At 34.1% G+C, this 13,245-nt stretch overlaps 1 pseudogene; it reads left to right on the top strand.

Annotated features, from left to right (window-relative positions):
• The first annotated feature begins 3,062 nt into the window (after positions 1-3,062).
• On the top strand, positions 3,063-12,711 carry LOC122146208 (annotated as a pseudogene).
• Positions 12,712-13,245: the final 534 nt, after the last annotated feature.

The following is a 13,245-nucleotide window of genomic DNA, read 5'->3' as shown; positions in this document are numbered from 1 at the left end:
CTCTAATGACTACCTAGCAACACCCTAGTAACCTCCAACAACACTCTAGCAACCAAACCAGAAACCCTTGACAACTATTTATTTAGTAATCACCCAAAACCCCGTAATGACTACCTAGCAGCCACCTAGAAACACAACCTCTAACAACTACGTAAAGACCACTCAGAAACCTCTAATGACTACCTAGCAACACCCTAATAACCACCCAACAACACCCTAGCAACCAACCAGAACTCCTTGAGAACTATTAGTAATCCACCCAAAACCCTGTAATGACTACCTAGCAAACACCCTAGTAACCACTCAGAACCTCCAACAACTACCTAGCAAACCACCCTGAACCCCTTAACGATTACCTAGCAACACCTATTAACCACTCAGAACCTCCAAACCCCAACACCTAGCCAACCCAACCAGAACCCCAACCATGTTTGATCTTCACCTAAAAAACAAGGCCTGTTCAGTTCGTGATAATATTAACAGAATTCAGTGCTTGATTATAAAGAACATCTTGTTTTTTTTATACAACGAATAAAACAATTCCCAGTACTGTGCTGGTCGACATGTGATGTCCAGCGTGTCCCTGAAGGGAAACCAGAAGCACAGTCATAAACTACAGTCACATGATACTGATGTAAACGTCTTACTGTATTTTTTTGACATGGATGTTTATTTGGTTTTTCATATGCAGTTTTAAGCACCCTACTGAAAGTCATATGAACACGCCCCTGCAGCCGGCAGTGAACTTGCGTGAAAGCTACTGTGAACTGCTTTACATGGGAGCAGGACGTTGTAACTACCCACATCTTGAGAACCGGATGAACTTCACAAAACACATTCACCAGTACAGAAAGTCAGCACAAATATCATTTCTACAACACTCACTCTGAGTTCCTGACGCACATTAAGTCCTTTTTCATAATATCTCCTCTTCCTACTGCTTCGACTACAGTTCTAAACTAGGCACATAGGACTGTTAATAATACATGTTTTGAATGTAATGTCACATCGTTTGAGTGGAACGGGATGTGTGCGTGTATGCATGTGTAAGTCGACAGCCTTTTGGTAGAGGCATTTCATTTCGTTACTTTAAAAAATGTCCGTTTGGTTTTCATTACTGTTCATTGATCGCAGTTTTGTTTGATGTCAAATTGTTGCCTCTGATTCATAAAAGAGCAAATCTCACAATGTGGAATGATTCAAATTGTATTGTCTGACCAAACAGAATTCATAGGAATGTTTCTTTCTAGTTTTTTGTTTTGTTTAAAAATTTCTGTAAATAATTGTTGCGTTTGCAATAAAGAGTGGTTACATTTAAAAGGACGTTACACATTTAAATTGCACAGTTTCATAATGCAAACGAAAAAAAAAAAAAACAGAATTGCAAAATAAATTAAACAAGCTGAATCATGCTAGAACCATGCTAACAAGAATGGTAGCAAAATGCTAATCATGCTAGAACACAGGGCTAGCATCAATATATCGATCTATCTATCTAAATTTTCCAAACTTCAATCTTTTACAACTGCTTTAAACTTTCAGGCTTGATTTTCTCAAGCCAACCTAAAGTTTGTCTTCATGGATTTGTAGTTTTAGCTGTACATAATCAAACAATATAATATATATTGAATATGAATGTACATAAATATATAATAATGCTATTAATAATACTAATAATAATAACAATAATTTACATTGTGATATAATACAAATTATATTATTCCATGATACAGCGCAATATATATATATATATATATATATATATATATATATATGTATGTGTGTTGTATGTGTGTATATATATATATATATATAATATATATAAATCATACATTTATACAATAAATGATTGTTGTTTTTAATTTAATTAATACACAACAAACATTCATTTTAAATGCATAATATTATATTAAATGATACAGAGCAATTTAATATATACTTTAGATAACAATAATTGGTCTAGTCAATCAATGATATTTTATTAAATTATTCAAAACAATATATATATACATTTATATTTAGATTATACCAATATAATATTTATTAAATATAAAATTATATATATATATATATATATATATATATATATATATATATATATATATAATGTAAATTATTATTATTATTACTGTTGTTATTACTTCTAATAAATTTGCATTGCGGTATAATAATCTTAATAATAATATTAATAAATGTTCAAGAGAAATATTCATTAAATATTTGTGCAAATAATCATGCACACGTTTAAAACGGACGTTTGAGTTGTGCAGAAGCAGCTTTTCCAGGCAAACAAACTGTAGAAACAGATACAAATGACTCTTTGTTTGAATCTACCGTAGAGTCTCTGCTGTACGCGGACGCGCTTTAATAAAACACACTCTGCTTGAAATAAAACAACCAAACATTCAACCACACAGACCAGTGTCGGACCAAATGTGTTGATTCTCTTCAAATCAGACAATAACACACACACAGAGTGAGCTGGTTTGGCTCGGTAATTAATATAAATATATATAATGTAAATTATTATTATTACTGCTGTTATTACTTCTAATAACATTTAATTTATATTGTGGTATAAGATAATAACAATTATAATATTATTATTAAAATGTTAAAGAGCAATATTAATATTTGTGCATAAATGATCATTGCCACACGTGCGTCTGTACGTGAGTGTTCACGGTAAGCGCGCTCACACAGCAGGTACAGTAGGAATGTGGATATTATCCCGTCAGCAGAGGGACAGTGAATGGGAGTCCTGTCGCGAATCGGGGGAAACGGATACTTTAGGGAAAGGTAAGCACATAAAACAGCCCCAAAAAGAGAGTTTGAGCTGATCTGCGGGCTTCTGCAGAGAGAGCGAGAGAGAGAGAGAGAGAGAGAGAGAGAGAGAGAGCAGCAGCACTGCGCTTGCGTCTGTGATCCTGCTGATAATAAATCAATCACTGAATCAGCTGAGGGTCAAACTCCTCTGGTTCCCACAGCACGAGCCACTTCCGTGTTTTCCTGCTTCTTCAAATCTGGACATGTAATCATCTCAACTTGCGCTTCAGAGGAACATGCTGCGTGGAAAACAGGAGCTTGAGGTCGGTGTATCTGCAGATTTCATAACGATATTAATCATGACAGCAGCTACAGAAACTAACAAGTTTAATGCAGGCTGGAGGAGTGGGCGTGGCGAACGATTCGGGGGCGTGGATAAAGCTCTTTTCTGATTGGTTAGGGTTACTTATCCCAGGTCTGCTGTGCTTGTGAAGGTTCTTCGCTGGTTTTGCTGGTTCTTCCTTCAGTCCAGTTCATATGTGACCGGAGCCTGATCATGATTCCAGACCCAACTTCGTCCTGATGATGGTGGAACGACTGGGCATTGGAGACATATCGGTTGCTATGGAAACGACACCATCAGGTGAATCACTGACACACCTAAAATAATAATTGATTTTAACATGAAGATCCTGTTACCATCGTGTTGTTTCAGACCCGTATTGATCCATTGAAAGGAGAATTTCTGAAGAAACTTCATGCAACTAGAGATTTCTACAAATATAGTATATTATTTTATTATTATTATTATTATATTTTTTTTTGTGGTGCAAGTGCCAAATTACCTTTAAGGAAAACTGGTTTTATTAAGTACAGTTATATTGTTGCTTTTCGACAAAATAAAAACCGCCAAATAATTAGATTTTAAAAATTAAGTAATATGATTATGCATATTTTAGTGTCATATTAATAAAATGCAATGTGTTTGCTTTTCATGCAACTCTTTTCTAGAAAACAACATTATAGTTTTTTATGGATGCAGAGCATTTTTTAAGGTTAAGGAAATAAGCTATTAAATATAGTTTTATTTTTTGCTTTTTTGACAAAATAATAAATGTAAATTAATTAGATTGATAAATTTAAAAATGACAAATTCTGTTATAATACTAATTAAAATACAATAGAATAAATTGCTGTAAAAATTGAATAATTGTGCAACACAATATGCAAAGTAAGTTATTTACTTTACATGTTAACACAGTAGTGTGATCTGTTATTTATCAGCCCCTGTTATGAAAAGGAAAAAAAAACAAGGGTCAGATTGATTATTAAAACAAATCTCTGCTCTTTTTCTATTCAGCCCATTCATAGTGACCAAGTCTGTCAAACTCCTAAGAGGACAGAAAAAACATTTACATTTATGCATTGACTTTTAACCAAAGTGACTTTTGATTGACATTTGATCGGTTCATGCATTCCCTGGGAATCGAAACCCATGACCCTCGGTGTTGCAAACGCCATAATCTGCTGTATGAGCTTCTGGAAAAAATCCTCTTAGATAAATGCCAGCACACGGGTCTGAAAGAGGCTCAGCTGCTGGATTAATCAGTGACCGTCCCTCTGTGTTTGAAGCACACCAAACATCGATGGTCTGGCGGCAGACGGAGTGAGACTGACTCAGCACCTCGCCGCCGCTCCTCTCTGTACTCCCAGCAGAAACCGCCTTCATGACGGGACGCTACGCTCTGCGCGCCGGTGAGACTTCATCCAGTCCCTCTCTCAAACACAGCACGGATGGATGAAAAATGACATGCAATGAAGTACTTTACAGTGCTTCTGTCTCCTGTCTTGTTCTCCAGTACAAATATCTAAACATTCATATACAAATATTATTAAAACCTTATGTCAGTTCATATTTTAGTGAAGTATTGCATCAAAAAAAACAATTAGAGTGTAAATGTTGTACTTCTCAAAAGATATAATGTAATTGTATGAACCTTTATCACAATATATCTTTGAATATCATTTTTTTTTTGACAATATATGTGTGGGCAGTTTTTGTCAATTACACTACAAAAAAAAATATAAATAATAATAATAATAATTTCATGCTCTTCCTCAGTATTTTCTGTCTTGTTTTTCCAGTACAAAGCTTAAAACATTTTTAAATCAAGACATTTACTGGAGAAGCACAATGACTTAAAGTCTTGAACATCTTTGAAAATTGTAATTTTAAAAAAAATTAAGTGAGTCTTATAGTATCTGCTTATGGAGTCAGAAATATAAATGTATCATTTTTCGCATTTGTTCTTATTTTAAGCAATAAAACTCACTTCATTTTGATACTTTTTTTTTTTTTTTTTCAGAAAACAAGACTCAGGTTTCTTAATGTGATTTTCCTTCTCCAGTAAATGTGTCTTGATTTGAAATGTTTTAAATATTTGTACCAGAAAACAAGACAAAACATTGAGGAAGAACTTTTTTTTTTTTTGTAGTTCTGTCTGTCCAAAAAAAGGACAAAACTGCCCCAAAAATATAAGAAAAAAAAATTAGAAATTGCGTTATATATATATTGGATATAGGTTCATAAAAATAATATTATATTATATCCAAGCAGTAAGAGTATACACTGAAAGTAAATATTTTTATGCAATATTCATGCAAAATTCACTAAAATACTTAGAAAAGAACTGACATAAGATAAAGACACTTCACACTAAGCAAGACAGCTATTCATTTTTATATATTTTTAAATTAATAGTAAGTCCACAATGATAACGAACAACTGAATGAATGAAGGATAAAAAACATGACAGTGAATCAGAATCCTCGACTTTATAAAGCTTGAGCGTTTAAAAAGAGGCAGAGATGCAACTACACTGCCGTGCAAACCGATTGGGATCTGGTATGATTTTTATTCTTTTCAAAGAAGTCTCTTCTGCTCAGGAAGGCTGCATTTTTATATTGATCCAAAAATACTGAAAAAAAAACTTCAAACTGTGTGAAATATTATTGCAATTTAAAATAAACAGTGTTCTATTTTAATACACTTTAAAATATAATTTATTTCTGTGATGTGCAGCTGTATTTTCAGCATCATTACTCCAGTCTTCAGTGTCACATGATCTTCAGAAATCATTCTAATATGATTTATCATCAATGTTAGAAACAGTTTTTGTTGCTTTTTTTTTTGGAACCTGTGATACTTTTTTCAGGGATTCTTGATGAATAAAAAGTTAAAAAAGAACCGCATTTATTCAAAATAGAAATCTTTTTGTAACAATGGTAGTCCTTTTAATGTCACTTTTTATCAGTTTAACACATCTTTGCTGAATTAAAGTAAGAATTTATTTCAAACATAGAAAGAAAAACATCAGCTGACCCCAAATCTTCTAAACAGTAGTGTATATTGTTAGACAAAGATGTTTCCTTTTTGAATAAATGCTGTTCTTTTATAACTTTTTATTCATCAAAAAAATCTGGAAAAAAAATATCACAGGTTCCAAAATTTTATTCATCAAAAAAAAAAAGGTTTTCTAACAATGCTAATAAATCATCATATTAGAATGATTTCTGAAGAGATCAAAATGTATCACTGAAGATGGAGTAATGATGCTGAAAATACAGCTGCGCATCACAGAAATAAATTACATTTTAACATAGATTCACACAGAAAATGGCTGTTTTAAATTGTAATAATATTTCACAATTTTACAGTCTTCTGTATTTTTGATCAAGACTTGGTGAGCAGAGAAGAGACTTCTTTTAAAAACATTACGGATCTCAAACTTTTAAACAGTAGTGTATAATAAACAGATGTTATGGTCAATGGTGTGGATGCGATATATTAATCCTGATCGTGTTTGGTGTGGGAAGGGCCTTTAATGTCTATCACCAGGCCAATAAATCATGAGATAAGCAGCTTGTTGTGTGTTCGTCTCTGTTTTATCAGTCTGTGTCTGTGTCTGTCTGTGGATGTGAAGGTCGGGCAGCACAGGCAGAGTTCAGGTGATTCTGTTTCTTGCTGGATCTGGAGGACTTTACCGAATGAAACCACCTTCGCCAAACTTCTGCAGAAGCGGGGTTTACACCACCGGCATTGTGGGTAAGACTGAATCAGTCACAGAGATGTACAGTCAAGTCACGCTTTATACAAACAGCTCATTCGAAGAAGCAGCTTCACAGTGATGAACAGGAGAATCAAACAACGAGGCTGATTTCAAAATTCTGCTGTAAAGCTCGAGTCAGAAATGTTAGAAATGATAGCATGCATAAAGAAAAACCACTTGGGGGGAAGGGACAGATCACTCAAAAAAGATCATATACTCACCCGCATGTTGTTCACAAAACAGTGGAAGTGACATTTGAAGAAACTTTGGGAACCAAACTCTGGGACACTGGAGCTTACTGACTGTCCAAAAAAACAAAACAATATTTCTGTTAAAAGATCTTCTTTGGTGTTCCACAGATGAAAGTGTGTTATTTTAATTTCAATGGGATATACTATTAGAGGTTTTCTTCATATTTTTATTTTACTTTATTTATTTCCACAGATAAAAAAGTGTGTTATTTTAATATCATAAATATACTGGTGTAGTTTTTATTGATATTTTACATTTTGATGTATTTGTTTTTTTACATTACACATTTTGTATTATTATCTTTATGTTAATGGTGATTTTAGTTACAATTTTGGTGGTTTTTAAATTTGTTTTTTTCCCCAAAGTTTTTTTTTTAAATGTCTGTATTATTTGTATTTATTTCTGTTTAAGTTATTGTAGTACTTTAAGTTAAACTAAATGAAAAATGAGACATTTTTTACATATTTTACATGTTAATAATTAAATAATAATATGTTTTTTTTTTTTAACTGCTTTAGATGTGTTAATTAACAATAATAACCCTTGAACGAAAGTCATTTGGGTTTGGGAACGACAACACGGGCAGAGTAAAATTATTCCAGAATGGCTATTTTTAGGTGACGACGACGTTAAGAGATATTTTGCATTGAGACATTATTTTCCATTGCAAAGTAAGCACATTTCCCTCCGCATTCATACAGGTAGTTCATGAGTACCGTCTCATTTGGTTTTATGATCTCTAAGGTTAATCATGCTCCCTTGGAAAAACCTCCATTCGAATGCTGTTACTTTCAGTTCAAGAAGGAGACGGGTAAATATATAAGCATGTAATTTTTTACAGGTGTCGATTGTCTTTCCATTTCTTTTTTTTTTTTTTTGCTTTTAGAGCAGGTACATTAGACAAAAACTATAGGGAAGACGACATAAAAGTACAAAACAAAATTTATGAAAACAACAAATAATAAAAAACACAAAAAAATAGGTTTACACACGGATATGCGGAAGTGTGCTGTGCAGTATGTATGTAAATATCTATTTAGAATAGAATTTTTGAACGCAGGGAGATAGAAGGAAAAATAAATTTTTCTATTAATTTATTCAACAAAATTTTATAATTTCTATAAAAACAAAATAAAAAACTAAAAAAATTATTTATTAATTTAATATTTTATATATAAAAAAATAAAACTATTTTTTTTTATTATTTTTTATTTAAGTTTATTATTATATTTTATTACATAGACTGACATTTTAATTATTTATTTTTAATACAATAATTTTTTTTTTATGTATTAATATTTTTTTTTTAAATTATTGTAAAAAAATTATTCAATTACTCTTTTTTTTTTCATAATTTTTTTTTTTTTTTTTATTTTTTGTACATTTTTAATAGTCATTATATCCACAATTTAAAAATTGTTATTAAATTAAAATTATAATATAATCCAAAAATACAAATAAAATTTTATAATATTAATAAAAAAATAATAAAAACGAATTTATATATTTTTTTTATATATTCGTTATATATGAAAAAAAAAAAACTATTTATTTTGTAGATAAAAAATACACAAAAAAAAAATATTTTATATTTACTTTAATTATATTAAAATATACAAAAAAAAAAAATTTTATACAATCTATTAATTTTTTTTTTTTTTTTATAATATTCATAATTTTCATATTTTAATATTAATTTATTTTTTTAATTTATTATTGACAAAAAAACTATAACGAGGGAAAGATAAAGCAATCAATATAATAAGCATAACAGCGGGGAAATACGGAAAAATATAAAAAGAAAATCAATTATGAGAAAATCAAAAACTGAGGGGGATTAAGGAAGTAAAAGAAAAGAAGGCAAAAAGAAACATAACTAAATATGCACAGAAAATAAGAAATTAAATTAATTGAATAATACACACCGAAATAAATAAATAAAGAACACAACAATAGTAAGTAAAAACTACACTAACTAACATTAAAAAAAACAAATTATAATAAATAAATAAAACCGCAAAATAAATAAATAAATCCCAAATAAATAAATAAACTACATTGTGTTCGCTCTTCAGGTAAGTGGCCATGGGGTGTGACAACTGTTGTGAGAGCAGGACCGATCACTGCCATCACACCAACAATCACGGCTCCAACGATTTTCTTACGGGCTCCCTTCAACCAACTTCAATGAATGCTGCAAGCCCGGAGCAGGGGGAAAAGGCGTCCTGGTGGAGTGCAGGAAGACGCTGTGGAAGATATCTTGTGCTGCTGACCATGGCCTCTCTCACGCTGCTCGCGGCACCGAGCCTCGGGTTCTTGCTGCGGGTTCAGCTGGACGCTCGCTGGCGTTTCTGGTACGTCTATGTCTATGCTGAGCTTCCGCCTGTGGTTCGTGCGTTTGAACTCATGCGGACCTGGAACTGCCATCAATCATGAGGAAAACGGCGAGGGGTGGTGGAGCAGCCCCTGAAGATCGTGGAGACGCTGAACGCCAGGTGAGAAAGCGGAAGCCGAGCGGTTCGTGGAGAGGTCAGTCCTAAACGACACATGAACAGAGATTACTTGAATTTATTTCTTTTACTTCTGTTGAATTTGTTGCACGTGTTCTTGACGAGATTCACCCGTGATTTGCATGCATGCCTGCTTCATCAATGTGGTAATACAGAAAATATTACACATATAAAACACATAAAGAGCACATGCACAAATTCAACCAGAACGAAAAGAAGCAATTATAGTTTGAATGAAAGACAAGAAGATGAAGCTTTATTAATTAATTTACTGAGTGACAAAAAATCTTTTTTTCTACCCTTTTTAAAAATTTTTAATGTAAAGACCTTTGGATCAACTACGGTTGTGTTAAACTCATGCACTATAAATCAAATTTGCCTTGCCTTGTCCTGACAAATCAGCCTTGACGTAGTTCATGAGTTTCCCACGCACTATATCTTGTGCCTGCGGTGGGAAAAAACTTCTTGTTTCGGTTTTAAGATGATTTAATAATCATGTGATTTATGTTGTCCAGACACATAGGACGGGGCATTTCCTGCTCTTCCTGTCATTGGACACATGTGGCACACGCCTCTCGGTGTGTAACGAGGGGCTTTTACTGGAAAAAGCAAACATGGGCTGTATGGGGACAACGTTGACGAAGTGGACTGCGAGGTTGGTAAGTGACTGAGGAAAAGAAGGAAACGCAAAGCACGCATCGAAATCCAAATGTAACAATTAAAAGGACCATTCACCCAAAAATTTAATTTGCAGTTAATTTACTCATCCTTAGGCGATCCTATATGTGGGTGACTTTTCGGATTCAGTGGAACTGTAAAGAAGATTTTAAGCTGAAACCGTGGGCCTCATAAGTCAATGACTACCGTCACTTTAAGAGTCAAAAAAGCACATCAGGCAACTCAACAAATTAATCCCAGCAGCCCTGACAGCGGGGGGGAATATATTGCGGTCTTATGAAGCGAAATCAATCAGTCTGTGCAAGAAGAAACTGAACATTATTTACAACAAATCCACATGTAATGCAGGAGGACCTCAGAGGAAAAACGTTCTTTTTAGTGAACTAGATGAACCGTTTTCATCAAATCGGACTTGAAGCGTGTCTGAAAAAGTTACTCAATCCAAACTCCCTGACAGTCACTGCGACTCCAAAATAAGCCAAAATACTGGTGTATTGGATCCTATGATGAATGAATCATTCAGCGCTTCAGTTCCTCTAAACCCAACACCACTGAACTGAAAAAAACAGTTTGACTCGGACCTGAAAAGGACACGATGAGGCCGCTGACATTAATTGCTCACCCTCATGTCAATGGACAGAATTTCAACAAGAATGTTGACCAAAGTGCTTCACAAGCGGAGCAAGCAAAGTACACGAATAAAAATGACAGCATGCAGATTTTGGATGATCTGTAATCATGCGAGTGATACTGAACTAATTACAGTATACCAGGCTTGGCAATAAATTCAACGCTCTTGAGGAAATAAAATCTGTGAATTACAGTCTCCAAATACCGAAAGGAGAGGAAGGGGGCTTTAACTTTCATTAATCGCTTTAGCTGGAAAAGCCTGGCCCCTGACCACTGAATTTATTTGTTTGTCGAACTTCAGGTCGGCATTAGAAAATGAGCCGCCGCGGGATGATTTTTTCACATAGGAGTTAACAATTTTTTTTTTGACTGAAATAAAATAAAAGTTACCCTACATCTAGTGGTCGACTGATATTGGTTTTGTGACAGCCGATGCGGTCTCTTTGGAAAGCAGGGGGCGCAGATAGCCATCTAATTAAAAAAAAAAAAATCAATTTTATTAAGAATTTGAAATAATTTGACATATGAATTAAAAAATAATGTGTAAAATAAACATACTTATACTTTAGATGACAAAGTATTTTTTCACAAATAAATAAATATTTAATAAAAAATATAATTGAAAGGGAAGTAAACACTGTAACGAACAGGGCGCACTCAATATTCTGGGACGTTTGTGTGCATTGGGAATCATATTTTTCAAATAAATCCAGTAGTAATACTCTATTATACATACAGCACCAGTGAAAATGACATGAGTATGACAGTGGGCACACGCATAATGCAGAGCATAATCTGAAATCATGAGTTTAAAGTTTAAAGCAAATTCCACGGACCGACCATCACACAGAGGAACACGCGATCATCTGGATAAAAATACACACTTCACTAGATCTCACAGCTGGATTTGACTAAGTTTGCAAGGTTTGTTAAAATAAATGTTTATTAGTCATTCAAAGATTTGTTTAAATTATATAAATGCATATTTGTTTTTTATGCTCACGGCAAACGAGAAAGTAATTATAATGTGTTTGGCTTTGTATTACTAATAATATATAAGCAATCGTTACCTTTCTGTATACATAAATTCCTTTGTTTAACCGTTCTGTCTGATTATTAGACAAAACTGTTAACAACGACAGTAAACAAGAGGGAGAATATGAGCACTGTGTGCTCAGGCGCTGTCGCTCTCAGCCCTGTCAAAATAAAACTCCCGCCTCTAACACATCGGCCAAGCAGAAAAAACTTATCGGCCTGATGCGATATTTGAAAATAGGAAATATGCTCGGCTGATATATCGGCCATGGCTGCATCTATCGGTTGACCACTACCTACATCTTGGATGATCTTGAGAGTCAATAAATTAACAGCTAATTTTCATTTCTGAGTGAGCTATCCCTTTAAATGTACCAAACTCAAGTAACTTCAGATCACACAATCACAGATTAATCAGCTCAGTCAGATAGGACGACCTGTTTGAAATACCTTGTGTTTGATCACAGGTAGAATGATGGAGACCATTGCAAGGCTTGGCCTGTCCGAGAAATAGAAAAACCTTGATGTACTTCACCTCTGACCACGGTGGCAACATCGAAGAGGGTCCAAAAGGAGGCTGGAATGGAATCTATCGAGGTACTGAAACACAAAAGCAGACATGTTGACCAGCTTAACAACAATGTATGATTTTGTGTCATTACCTGACCCTCTTATGTTTAGGTGGTAAAGCCATGGCTGGCTGGGAGGGAGGAATCCGAGTTCGGGAATGATATCGCTCACCGGACACTGAGCGGCGGTTGGCAGAAGGTGCTGGGCCCGGGTCAAGCGGGCGTGTGGTGCCGCCAGGAACTCTGGCGCCCGGTGGAAGAAACAGCTGGCGTGGACAAAGGTTCTGTGGAAGCCGTGGCTGCAGCCTGCTCGCGGGACCTTCCCTTTCTGCTCCTCAGAGGAGAGCAACCACCGTCTGCAGCAGCAGGAGTGAAAGAGATGGGCGCCCACAGAGTAAAACATTCACAAAAAGATAACTGCATTTTTCTCTCAATTGCAAGTTTATATCCCACCATTCATCCTTTTTTGTCTTGCAGTTCTGACTTTTTTCCTCAAATTTACAAGTTATAAAACTACAATTGTGAGTTTTTATATATTGCAATTTTGACTTCAGGGTTTACATCGTGTTTCTGACATTTTCTGATAATCTGAGAGTTTAAATATAAAAATGTTGGCGAACATTCCTCAGAATCCTTGAAGTTTGTCACAATTGCAAGCTATAAACTCTTAATTGCAAGTTTACACATCTTACAATT

Source organism: Cyprinus carpio, chromosome A9 (assembly GCF_018340385.1).
Source record: "Cyprinus carpio isolate SPL01 chromosome A9, ASM1834038v1, whole genome shotgun sequence".
NCBI lineage: Eukaryota > Metazoa > Chordata > Actinopteri > Cypriniformes > Cyprinidae > Cyprinus > Cyprinus carpio.
Note: the sequence above shows the minus strand (reverse complement) of the source record. Positions and strands in the feature narration are given on the sequence as shown.